Here is a 13,298-nt window from a genome sequence, read left to right on the forward strand (position 1 = left end):
AAGACAACTAAGATGTTGCCCTCGGGTGACTGGACTATTTGCCTTGTGAGGGAAAGGAATCAGGATTCTTCAGCTTGAACACCTAACAGCAGTCTTGTCCCAGCCATTAGGTGGTTATTAAGAAAATGGAGGAAGACACTTCACATCACTGCACGGAAGAGACACAGGTATGAAGGAAGATCAGCCACTGGAACAACTTGCCCAGTATGGCTGTATATTATCCATACTTGCAGGTTTTTGTGACCTGAGTAGATACAGCCCTGAGCAATATTATCTGACCACTACTGTGATCCTGCTTTGAACAGGAGGCTGGAGTAGGAACCTTCAGAGTCCATTCCAGCTTGAGCTATCCTGTGACAGTATGAATATCCTATGATCCAATATATTTTTAAAAAATAATGAGCCAATAAACTCACTGATGAGCACCAGAATATTCCTATGTTGTGCCACAGCTGTACTGCCCGTTTTCCCTGAACTTCTTATTTCCAAGTTCACAGAACAAGGCATAAAGATACAAAGCCTTGGCTTTAACAGCAGGGGAGGTGAATACAGCTACTGAGCTGCACACTGCAGTAGTTGAAAAGTGCATGCCTGTTCCAATTTAGCAATGCTGAGTCTTCCAGCAGATGTGGGTGAAAAGGCTGGCGTCTTCAATGGCCTGTTCTAACTGCATCAGTATTTTCCTATTGGAACTCTTCTGTGTGAGGGAAGCTAGTTTAATGAAGTTTGAATCAAGAAATATAAAACGCTTGAAAAGAAAATGATGGAGTATCCCCCCCCCCACTGTATATCATGCCAGAGTTTTAAAAAGTTACCAGAAAGACAGCTGGTGTATTATAAAAATTTATTCATTAAATTAAGAAATTAGGTTAAGTATGTGTATGTTTATACAAAAATAATCAGGTTAATAATATTAACATACTAGACAGTGCATTCACATGACTATTATCAGGTAATGACTCTTGAATAATTTCTAGAACTTTACTTAGTTTCTTTTGGAAGTATTTTGCTTAGAATCATAATTGTTATGCTGCATTTAATTTGCAGAGAATTGTGGCACAGCAAAGTGATTTGTCAAATGTCACTTGGCAGATTAAGGAAAAAATTCTGTTTGTAGTTCAAAATGCGTGTTCTGTTAAACTGTAGGGAAAACTAGACTGAATCTTTGACCTGAAGTGGTCACCAAGCCAGTAGTTGGATATTGTAACATATTAAACTCTGTTTTCATTCTCTGATACTGGCACCAGTTAAACATATAAGTTGAGCAATAATTGCATTATGGCTTTTGACTTTGTCTTAAGATGAGTTATCCATTCATATGAGGAGTGTCATACTAACCTGTTTACATAATTCTCATATAACTGTGTTCTTCCTAATTTACCACAGCTTAAAAATATGAGGCTTTGGACAAATACATTTAAAGAAAACCAGGTCTTTGGCAAGCTGTTTAGCAAAAACATTTTTCTTCATATTCTCCCTTGCTTATCTATGCTGATGCTCCCTGTGCCTCTGGTTACATGTTTGTTCCAGGAGAACTTACTGTTTGATAATGCATGCCTGCAAGCTGTTCCCCACCTTCTGCACTCTGAAGTGAAGGAGCATATACTCCATATTTCTTACTCCCCTCAACCTTCTAAATCTGACCATTCATATCTTCATCATTATTTTTTTTTCAGGTGGAGATTTTTGCGAGCCCCCTTTGAAGTCATCTGATTACTAATATTTTTCTTATGCACAACTTACATGCCTGTATCCATTGAAGTGGGCTCTCAAGTATTGCTGGAGCGGCTTTCACTAGTGTCAAGCAATGTCTTTCTTGGACCTATTATGTTCTCCTGCGTTGCTGCAACTTTCTGTGGGCATCCATTTGTCACAGCAAGGCAAAGCTCCACAGAAATTAAACTTCCCGAGTTAGAAATATTCTTGCTTGAGCATGATTTACATGACAGAAAAATCACCAGAGAAATCAGCCTTGGCAGCGTACTCGCTGGTGTCATTCTAATATTCTTGATTGTTCATGTTGGCATTGGTGTAGTTATACTTTGTCATCTAATATAGTTTATGGAGATGCAGCTGTACAAATTTCACCAGATATTATCTGCTGCTGGCAAACTCTGTCCTCTTCAACACTTCAAACTTTATTGAACACTTCACTGAAGTGTTTGAAGTGGTACTTGGAAGCAACTCTTGGCTCCAGCATTTGGGTTTTGCTGGACAGGCCTATGAAGCTTCATGGTTAAGGGGGAGACCATGAGAGAGTATCATCTTGTTCTTGCTTTCAACTATTGATAATGACAACTGCCAAAGACCTCAGAAAGAAACGCTGTCCTCCATGCAAATCTCTACTGATATATTTTTCAGACAAAGTCATGGTTCAGATCCATTCCAAGTTTCTTCCTGAGGTTTTCTCCAATTCTATGAGTCAGAAGATTAACCACAGTAATTTCCTAAGCCACAGACTGTCATGACCAATGTTTGCCTCTATAACTTAGCTAATAGGAAAGCTGTCAATTTTTATGTTGATAGGCCAGGATTTTTACAAGGTATCTCTCCTCTTCCAGTTAGCGGCAAAAAGACAATAGGTGTACCAACACAAAAATGTATTGATGAATGGTTAATTGTATTTAAGTATGCCTGCAACCACTGAAGCCTTTTCAATTAGGCTTGAAGTGACATCAGCGACCTCTCTGATAAATATCTTCATCCCTGAGGTTCACATACCCCCATACCCACCTTCTGAGTATCATTTGCTTTACATAAATCCTTTCTGACTCCCTGCCTTTGGAAGATATGTTGTTCAGCTTCAAGGTCATTGAGAGTTTATTAGGTGTCCTTCATGTACACACACTGTATGACAATTCACATAAGCACGCAAGGGAGAAAGATTGCCATCTAGGGTTCTCAATTAAGATATCTTGTCTATATGTGCATTCACAACCACCCTTCTGTCCCTCTCCTGCAGAATATTTGGAAGTTTTCTAGTTCTGAAGCTGAAGAAGACAATGGGTGTGGAGCATAATAATTCTTTTTACACCTGTGCTACTGAATGCAGGGAAGATTGGGTTGTCTGTGCACCTTATGGATAGTGTTGAGGAAAAGGTCTGACCTTAGAAACAAATTTGTATGTTTATTGGTGTATAAATCTATAACTAAGCAAGGCATTTTTAAGAGAGGCTGTTGCTGTTCAATGCCATGTCTATCATGTTATTTAACTATGGTAACTCTCTCACCTGTGGTGTTATTCTTATCATGTCAATTATGTGGGAGTGTGAAAAACTAAGTGAAAATAGTTGAACAGTGTTATGTATGCTTTATAATTCACAGCTGTGTATTTCAAAAGGGGTTATTTCTCTAATTTAAATAATACACAGTTTCTTCATATGATAGAATAATAATCTCCTAATGCTGGAATGGCTGAGGAATGAGCACCTAAGTACTACAGCCAAAACTGCAGATTCTTATGATCTCAGCTAGCGAGGATTGTTGGACTAAAGGACTGACTTTTTATTTTCCAACTTTGCTTATATGAAAGTGACTAACAATTGATAATAGGCAGTCAAACTGCTGCAGTAAATTGAAGTAGTTCATGCTGTCAGTAAAGCAAAGAGTCATCTTCCTGTGTTTCTTATCCAATTAGTACATGCTTAAACAAATGGAGGCGTGGGGGGTTGGAGAGAATTGCAAAGCTATAAAGGCAGTGAAGACTTGTGCTTTTGACGTAATTTTCCAGTTGTCAGCTCAGGACACGTTGATTTTCTGTTTCATTGTGGATTGAATTAGAAGCTTGGGTTTCAAGTTTCTTCCTTGGTCACTTAGATCAATTTCTATGAAGACAGGCAGAAGGGAGTTCACATAGTAAATATTTTTGCAAACTCTCCTTTCCAAGTTTCTCTGGCTGTCATAATGGCACATTTCAGGGCCCTTCAGTTGTTTTTAAGGAGGTCTGAAAGGACAAAATTTGGGAACCAGGGAAACTGTCTAGGATGGCTGAGCAAAAGAAGCCCCAAGAAAATGGGAGCAGCAAACCTGCTGGCTCAGTGTAATAGTGAAGAACAGAGGAGCTATCTAGAGATGTAGTTCCCACTTGGAGGAGATGAAAATGCTGCTGAATGCTACTGCTTGTTCTTTCTCTTCTCGTCCTCTCTATGCTGTACCTACAGGCGAGCTGCTTCTTAGCCTCCCTTTGTAGCCAGGTATTTCTCCTCCGATACTCAAGCTAACAGAGTGAGGATTCCTTAAGCCTGGGGTCCATGCCACAGCCCTGCAACCACAGAGCTACTCCAGTCCAGTTTTCTGGCTCTGTCCTGCTCACCAAATCCTCAGTGTGCCTCTAGCAGCTGTGTTAACACAATATTTTCAGAAGCTCCCAGTTCCACAATGGAGGCATCCTGCCAGCTCTCAAAATTCCCAGTGTCCGCTGAGAGTGATGACTGGAGGTTATCTCATAACTTTCAACCAGGTTGCCCTGTAATGCTTTGTGGTAATGCTAGCATGTGGGAAAGGGGACAAGGAGGATAGACTCATAGGATGAAAATGGGCATCGTGTCTTTGGACACCTATGGAGGTCAATAACTTCAGCTCCCACTTCTGAAATACAATGTGTTATCGAAAAAACCAGGAGCGGAATCATTCTACTTTACTTAAGAGTTTGAGATTTCAAAATCTGACTTCATTTCAAATTGAGGGAACAGCCAAATATTTTTAAATTCTCAGAAAGAAAAGGAGAGGAAAAACAGGTTGATCACAACATTTCAACTGTTAATGTTTACCTTTTAAATATCTTTATAAATTTGACCAAATTTGTTTTATTTTCAAAAAAGAAATCTTTTTTTTTTTTTTTTTTTTTTGAAAAATCTAAAGTGTTCTGAGGCTTTTGGAACAGTTCTCAGGTTTTATTAAAGGAAGCTTGCTTACAGCAAATGTGGTTTTGAAAGTACTTTATTTTCTGTATATCCCTGTTAAAATTTCATGCATTTATTTTGTCTGTTTGTTAGGCCTGCTATGAGTTATCACAAAAAACTTGCTTGTTTGGATAGAAAATGTGAAACAAAGTATGAGCTGAGGACAATTACTATTAGACTTACTGAAGCCTGCTCTCAGATTTGCAGTAGTTTTTGCTCTGAGTTTTCTGCTCTACAACATGGATACAGCAGGAAGGAATATGCACCACCTTTTGCTCATTTTTAAAGTGTTCAGTTAGGCAATTCTGTTTGTGGGAGTATGTGCTGTCTGATCATGAGCACAGAGTTTAAAATGCAGAGTTGATATCAGCTGTATGTGCACTCTAGACACTATAATTATAATATCCAGTGTACAGTGCTCAAGCTTAAATATTCAAGATATTTTTTTGTGTGATTTTTGTTTTGTTTTCATTTCCAAAGAGCTGATTAAAGACATAACTAAAATAACCTTTTATATCTTAAAGTAAAAAAACTCCCTGCATACCACAGGGAATATGAAGAGGTTCAAGATACTTGCACTAAAAATTCAGAGGAGATGAAAGGATGCAAGCAAGATGTCTCAATTCCTAGAAATACAAGCCCTTTTAGAAATGCATCTGCAATATTTTGAAACCCTTCAAAATATTTGGCATGCACTCTTTTGGTACTGCATCAACATTTTTTTCTTTATCTGAATTTAAAGCTGTCTTGCATAAAACTGATAATTTGCCTTTCTTAGCTGCCTCCAGTAATTTTTCTTTGTAGGATTGTGTGCGGTGTGCATACTTAAGAAAACAACATTAGGTTGTGCTATTTGATCTTAACATGCTGTACTGTTGTGGTGAATTTCTTAATGCACCAGGGTGTCCATCAGGCCCCAGATACAACCACAAAGCCAAGCCAGTGACGCAAATCAGCAGCTGATATAAACAAGTTGACACAAACCAGAAACTAAGCTAGCAGTGAACCTCCGGAGATGCTTCTTTTTTTGTTATTTTTCTTTCTCTCTCACTCTCTCCTCCCCTCCTCTGTTTTTTAGACGAGGGGAAATGTTTTTCAGCAACTGAAATGCTTTTGCATTTCAAGTCAGTGCCTCTGACTTCACATTATCTTAAATTTGGCTCTGGAATGTCCAATTTTATGGGAGAGAATGTGACACTTTTTACGTACTGTGGACACAGACTGTGAGTCCTAGGCCTGAAGTGTTTGATTATTAACAGTGTCCTGATGACCCCTATTCCTATTTTTCTGCTGTTTAATAATCCAAAAGAATACTTGACAGTAGACACCATAACATTTTATTGAAGTGTTGTAACTTTTTCTTTCATCTTTTGCAATCAGGCAAGTAAATGAATATAATCACTTACTTTACAGGTAGAAATTCTTCATCTCTGTTTCAGTCTCTGTAAACACTATAGCTTTCTTTTCAGGGCATGTGGAATACTTTATTATTGCTATTTAGTTAATACTCTTTCTAAGCACAAACATCTTCTCATCCAGATTTATACTGAGCATTTTTGGTTCGCTAGTGTAGTTATTGCAGATATATATTATATTGATAGTACTCTCATACATGCAAGCAGCTTGGAGGATCAAAATTCTTTTGTACCACATGATGCACTGCAGTGTTTTTTTCCATTCCCACCAATTAAGATATTCCAGTTGAAGTGCAGTTTCATTTAGCATAACTGTCTGCAATGAGAACGCAAACTGGTGCAGCTCTATCATTTGCAAGCAACTTACTTGAGAGGTACAGCCAGGTGAACAGGATTGTAGTAGAGGCTCAGTTATAACTGCCATCTACCTCATCTCATTTCTCAGGATAGTTGTTTTTTATTCTACTCTACATATTCATAACATTATAAATTTCAAATGCCCTAGTTTGTGTGTGTGTATGTATATATATAAACGTTATTAAATCCAACTGTAACAGTTTTCAACAAGCTTATGCTTTATACTTACATTTGATAGATAGTCTTTGGAACTACCAATTTATTTACTTTCAATTCTGAAGAGCTCTGATTTTTTTTCAACAAAGTTATTTCTGAAAGCACTGCACTTATGTAATTGTATGCACTAATATGCACTAATGTAATTTATTTTACTCACCTGCAGCTTTTGGTTTGTTTTTTAAAGAGAAGCAAAACAACAGATACAACCTAGAGCTAACATTATTTAAAATTATGGCAGCATCAGATAGGTAAAGAATCTCCAAAGTATTTCTGACACTCCACTTCAAATCACCTGAGTTGATTTGATTAATCTTTGTTAACCATCTGGGAGAAGTGTATATACAAAGACTAAAGAAGGTACTTAGATCAAGTAACTAACATACCTGAACAAAAATTATTTTGTAGAGATGGCAGCTGTTACATATGTATTTGCAGTGGAACATTATATTTGTCCCCTTCTAGGGAAATGCTATATGTCCAAACTAATACTCCTCATTATGCTACAAATCCCTTTCTATTAAAGGTGTAACAAATAGACTGTAAAAGCTCTATTCCTCAGTGTCTAGGCTTGCTGGAAAATACAAAAAAGTTGTCAGTCTGGCTACCTTGTAGCCATATTTGTAGTAGTCCAAATAATACAGGAAATGACTTTAATATGTGGCATACATATGTGGAAGTGTATGAGACTGTGTACGTATTATGAAGGATAGGACACTTTTTTGGTATCAATAAACAGAGATATGTCATCTACTGGATATTATCATTTACTGAAGAGTTCCCAGGGTTAGTTAGGAAATGCTAGTTGTTGCAACTATGACCTTTAGCAAAAATGCTTTTAATGCACTTTCCACAAAGTTTAGCTTTCTGTCAGAAAGTAGGTTGATTATACTAAAAGATAAAGAAATTGTAGTTCATGTCTCTTTTTTTCTTGTTATCTTTTATCCACAAAAGACATTACAAATAATACTGCCTGCAAAATAATAGTCTAGTAGACCAGTCTCCTAGCATTGTCATACCCTGCTGTCAGTGCAATATAGATAATGATAAATAGGTATTTTCAGAGGCATATATGCTGCATGTTGAGAAGGTGAGTGAAATGAAGCCTACATTTTTCCTTGCCATCCAACTTTTATTGTTTTGTTATCAACTTTAAAACAAACAAACCAGTCAAAAGGAGGCCACTGTGCTTAGCTCCATTCAGTTTTGGAAAAAGGTTCCAGGGATTGAATTCAGTTTTAGAGATTATGTATTTAAGTTCACAAACTTACTTTATTTCACTGAGCACATATTCCCTCCACTGCTTATTGCATTGTGATATTAATAACAAAGTAGTAACAGGGTGGGGTATGGAGCCTAAGGCAGTGTCTCCGCCTCCTCTTAGCTGAGTTTTGTCTGCAGCAATAAAAAGTTTCTGTGGGGCTGACTTATAACAATGAGATAGCCACATCCTTCATGAAGGCTATTTTCTCCAGAAGCTCTGCTGAAGATGGTGGTTTGAATGTGGAAATCCCCTGGAAAGAAAGACAAAGACATGACATTCTTAATGCTGAGCTTTAAAAACCCCGCTTCTGGCAAGCGGAGATGGGTGGAGGGTAAGCTAAAAGGTTTCATTGATCCTGTCTTTTAAAAGTATGTATAGTCATAAAGGAAAGCAGGGCTACAAATTCAATCCTAAATTCACTGCAGATATAGGAGTGACTAGAAGCTTTCCTACATTACCTGGTACAACTAACAGACTCCTGCAAGCAGCTGGGTAAGCAGGTGAACAGGCTGCAGAGCACATCATGCCTAAGGCCGTCACTGCAGAAGCAACAATTGGTGTTGACTTATCCCTTGAAGCTCTCAGGCAGGAAGTATTGGAAAGGCAGAAAAACAGAGTATGTCTCTTGCAATGGTGACTAGTTTCTGTGTGGAGCCAGCCAAGTAAAGGGAAGGCATGCTACATGGAAGGTGGATCCTTGAGGAAAAGACCTTGGCAGAATGTAGGATGGATTTTTGCTGGATGTGTTTCCTCAGAGTCCTATGAACTCATCTGAAAGAACTTCCAAAACTTATCAAAAATCAACTTAAACATGGAGATGCATGTGAATAATGCTGCAACCTTGAATGTTTTTCAAGGATGGAAGGTAATCCCAAATCCCCCGAGGGTGAAGGAAGAATGGATGTAGTTGCCCTTGTCTGAAAGGCTCAGGAAAAGCCACTTGGGGGCCATTAAAAAAAAAGCTATGCACAGGAAATAATTCTAGAGTAGGCAGGAAAAGCCTGCCTGCAGTTCTGCAGACTGCAGGGGCCAGGAAAAATATGACAATTTGCAGGCCTAGTGTGGTTATGTCTAAATACAGTCTGAATAATCTCTAGCTGGATGGGCCTTATCAGGCCTGCCTGATGGGATTTGTTGCAGGTTGCAATGCACTCTGCAGTCTCGCACCAGGGACAGTATTAAGATGACAAATGATGCTGTTAAAACAAGTCTGTAACAGTGTTGTAAAAAGGCTTTTACTGCTGTATTTTTATGTAGTTCTTTTACAAAGCAACAGAGAAAAGTATGTTATGAAAATCTCAGTGTGTTTGCTTATGGAGTGAAAGCAATGTCAAACATGAACAAGTTAGAAATGAAAGAAGTGAAGCACTGTGAGGGTGCAGAGGAGAGGTACTAAAAGTAAACAGAGTTGAATATTTCAGAAATGACTCTGAAAGTCATCAAGATCCCGTATTCCTCTAAATCTGGTAAAAAAAAAATATCTGAAATGATGAACCCTAAGACCTTCAGGTTTGGAGGTTTTCTTATAGTTTGAATTCATTCACGTTTCTGGAAAATGTGATTTATTCTAGAACAATCTTTTTAGTTACTGACAGATCTTGTTTCCAGAAATAAAAAAAATGAACTGGAGGAAAGTAAAAATAATACAAAATATATAATTAGTGATTGAAAATTAGGAGGAAAACTCATTAGATTTAAAACTAATTTAGAAATAAAGTGGTGAAATAGTTATAGATTTGTGTATCTTCTCTCATGATACAAACCCTGGGAAATGCTAATGACCTTTTAAGATAATACATTTTAGATAGATTTAAAACAATCACATTATTGATACTTGATACGTTGAGTGGATCCAGTATGTGATAGGAATACTCACCACCATCTGAAAACTACAAACTAGGTGAGATTTAGTAATTTAGGAACAGATATTATTTTGTATTTCATTGTAATCTTCAGGTCTGAATTTGTAGCAGATCGTTCAGGAACTTTCCCAGCTGAAGCTTGATACTTCTTTAAACCTTTATCCATCTGCTGCTGCTGCACAACTTCAACTGTTCTTTTGCTTGTGGAGAGATGTAGGCAGGATGGAGGCTTTAACAGACACTTGCCCCTCCCCTGCAGTTGAACACAGTCTGTGTTGGCTTCTTTAGTCAGTGAATCAAGCTCAGGTTTGTCTTTTTCTTAAAGATATGCAATGCTCTTAAGAACTAGCCTTGCTGTTTTTCTGAGAGATTTTGTGTATGTATGTTACAGTCTTAGTACTGGGTTTTAATGAGTTGCCCCTAAGGAGTCCCAGTTCTACTATGGCTGCAATCAGGGAGAATACTACAGATATCTATAGGCTTACACAAGGAACCTGTTGGATATATGCTCCATTCCGTTATGCCTGTCTCTCACTGTATTTTTAAAGAAATTAAAATGTTTACTCAAATAATGAATATGAAGAATCAGATTGCCAGAGTCATCCTGGAGTTTTGAAAGAACTCAGATATAAAAACAGTGGGCTAAGAAATACGTGTCACATGCCCCTTTTTCACTGTAACTGAGGAAATGAAAGTGTTAAATATGATATTGAGCTTTAGAAGTCCTTGGGTGCTCTGGCAATCTATGAACAATAAATCTTACTCTATTTCCAGGCAAATCTTTACAAAAAATGACAATAAATGGAACTGGTAACCAAAAACGTAAATGCATGGGTGAAATATTAACATGGATTTTGTGAAGGAAAGCCAATTTTATGTATTGCAGTTCTTAGAGTCAATAGCATGTGGATAAGGGTGGTGTAGTGAATAAAGCATACTGGGATTTCAAAAAAATTTTCACAAAGCCCTTCACAATGGTTCCTGAAGAGACCAAATTTCTGCAAGAGAAAAGAAAAAAATACTGTGAAGGATAAATTACTGGTTAAAAGATGGCCAAGTTGTCAAAGTAGTAGGAGGTTTCCATTGGCGTCTCATGAGGGTATGTGCTGGAAAATGTGGTGTTCAGCTATTCACAGGGAGGTGGAAAAGAAGTGATGGGAGAAGGCTATGAAAAGATTTTCTAATAATCAAAAACTGTTCAGCATGGCAAAAACAAGGGATAGCTGCTAATGGATTTTCTAGTTCTTATTAGCTGGATAAATGATAGTGTTTTTGTCTTAATATTGATAATGTATTGGGGGGGGGGGAGGGAAGTCCCTATAATTAGGTCTATGGAGCAATGGACTTAGAATGAGCAGTCACATTTAAGGAAAGGTAGCTTGGACTCTCTGAGTAGGCCTCTGAAAACATCAGCTGACATATTATCAGCCAAAAAAATGTGAAAAGAATGAGGAAAAGAAGAGAGAAAAATAAACAATGTCATGCATCACTAAATAATCCAGGATATGTCCACATCTTGAACATTAAATGAAGTTCTGGTTGTCTAATTCCAGTAAGTAAACATCAGTATACAAAGAAGTACAAAAATCTGATTAGGAATGTAACACACAGGGAGTTAATAGATTAGGAGAAACTTGTTTGGTTTGAAAAAAGGCCAAAGAAAGGAAAAAGCATAATGAAATCATGGAGAAAATAAGTAAGGAATAATCATGCATTTTGTAGCACAGGAACTCTAAAAGCAGCTTAAAAGAAAGAAAAGAATGTACTTTTCTACAGAATCCATAGTTAAACTGCTTGGATTCATTGCTCTAAGATCTTGAGGCCAAAAATATGATTGTTTTCAAAATAAATAAAAAAAGATTGATTCATATTGCCAGTAAACATGATGGCAGAAATATGCCATTTGTCTAAGAAAGTCACTTAACCAGATTGCTAAAAACCTTTTCTAGACACATGCTGTGTGTCCTGATTTTTGTACTCTTTCTTGAAGCATCTGTTCTTGGCTGTTGTCAGCATTACTCTGGGTACTACTTACTTCTACTTATGTACGGACTTTTTGGTTTTGACTCTTAGGACCCTTTTATCAAGGACTTGAGTGGTTGAGGTTCTGCATACTCATTGTTAAATCCTGACGGATTCTGCTTATCAGAAAGGTGACTGTGCAACCTGTAAAAATACAGCCCTTATAAGCTATCACAGAGACAGAAGCCCCTGTCTGAAAATGTTTACTTTTATCTGCTTGTTAAAGGAGGCTTTAAATGTAGAGATATGTGCACAGAGTTGGCAAGGTTTCCAATTCAATATTTATCAAGAGTTAATTCTTGTTGTAGAGATGTCAGACAAACAGTGCTGCTTCACCTCATATTTATGAGTGTCTTAAAGAGATGAAGCTATGGCATTCTGCTATGCTTTTTATGTCCCACTTAGAAATAGGCCAATTTCAAAAGATTTTCAGGCTTAGATGGTTTGTGTAATCATCTCAATTTGAGCTGGAGGTCTTTAGAAAACAGGCACTCTCATGAGAGTGCTGGTATTTCCTGTTTCTCATCAGAGCAGAAGTACAGTAGCTGAGGAAGAGCTTTTCCCTTAGCACTGTTTCTGTGTTTCTGGCTGAAGCTAGGAATGCCATAGTGCACAGAAATGATGGCAGGGGGAAAATAGTGTAATTTATTAGAATGATGGAATCATTGAAGTTGGAAATGACCTTTAAGATCATGTAGGCCAATTGTCAACCCATCACCACCATGCCCACTAACTTACTGGAATAAGCCTGAATTCTTAGGAGGAGTGACCAAAACAAATGCATGTTGTCCCACCCAGCATACAGCCAAAAGCAGCCATCTGACAAATAAATGAATACAGAGTTTGCTCCTTGCTGAGGTGAACCAAATCCTGCTTATTGTGAAGCAGCCAAGGCTGCTGACCAAGACAGAAGAAATTTTTATTTAGTTTGAGTTTGTACAGCAGCACTTCACCCCTTCTGGATATTTTGATGCATCTATCTTCCTAATTAAAGACTGATACAAGTTTTTTGAGTTTACATGTACATATACACATGCTGTAAAGCTCTTTTTCATAAAACCCTGATGTATGTATTTTTACATTATAAAGATGTAAGTATTGCACAATAGCTCTCAACAAATTAACCATAAATTAACACAGAAAGGCTAAAAATACACATCTGATAGTATCTCTTAATGAGATGCACAATAAATTCGTACAAGGCCTTGCTGGTTTTCTTAAAAGTGATCACCAAATAGCTTTCACAAAATTTGCAGTTCTG

Source organism: Tympanuchus pallidicinctus, unplaced genomic scaffold, assembly GCF_026119805.1.
Source record: "Tympanuchus pallidicinctus isolate F22 unplaced genomic scaffold, pur_lepc_1.0 scaffold1, whole genome shotgun sequence".
Lineage (NCBI taxonomy): Eukaryota > Metazoa > Chordata > Aves > Galliformes > Phasianidae > Tympanuchus > Tympanuchus pallidicinctus.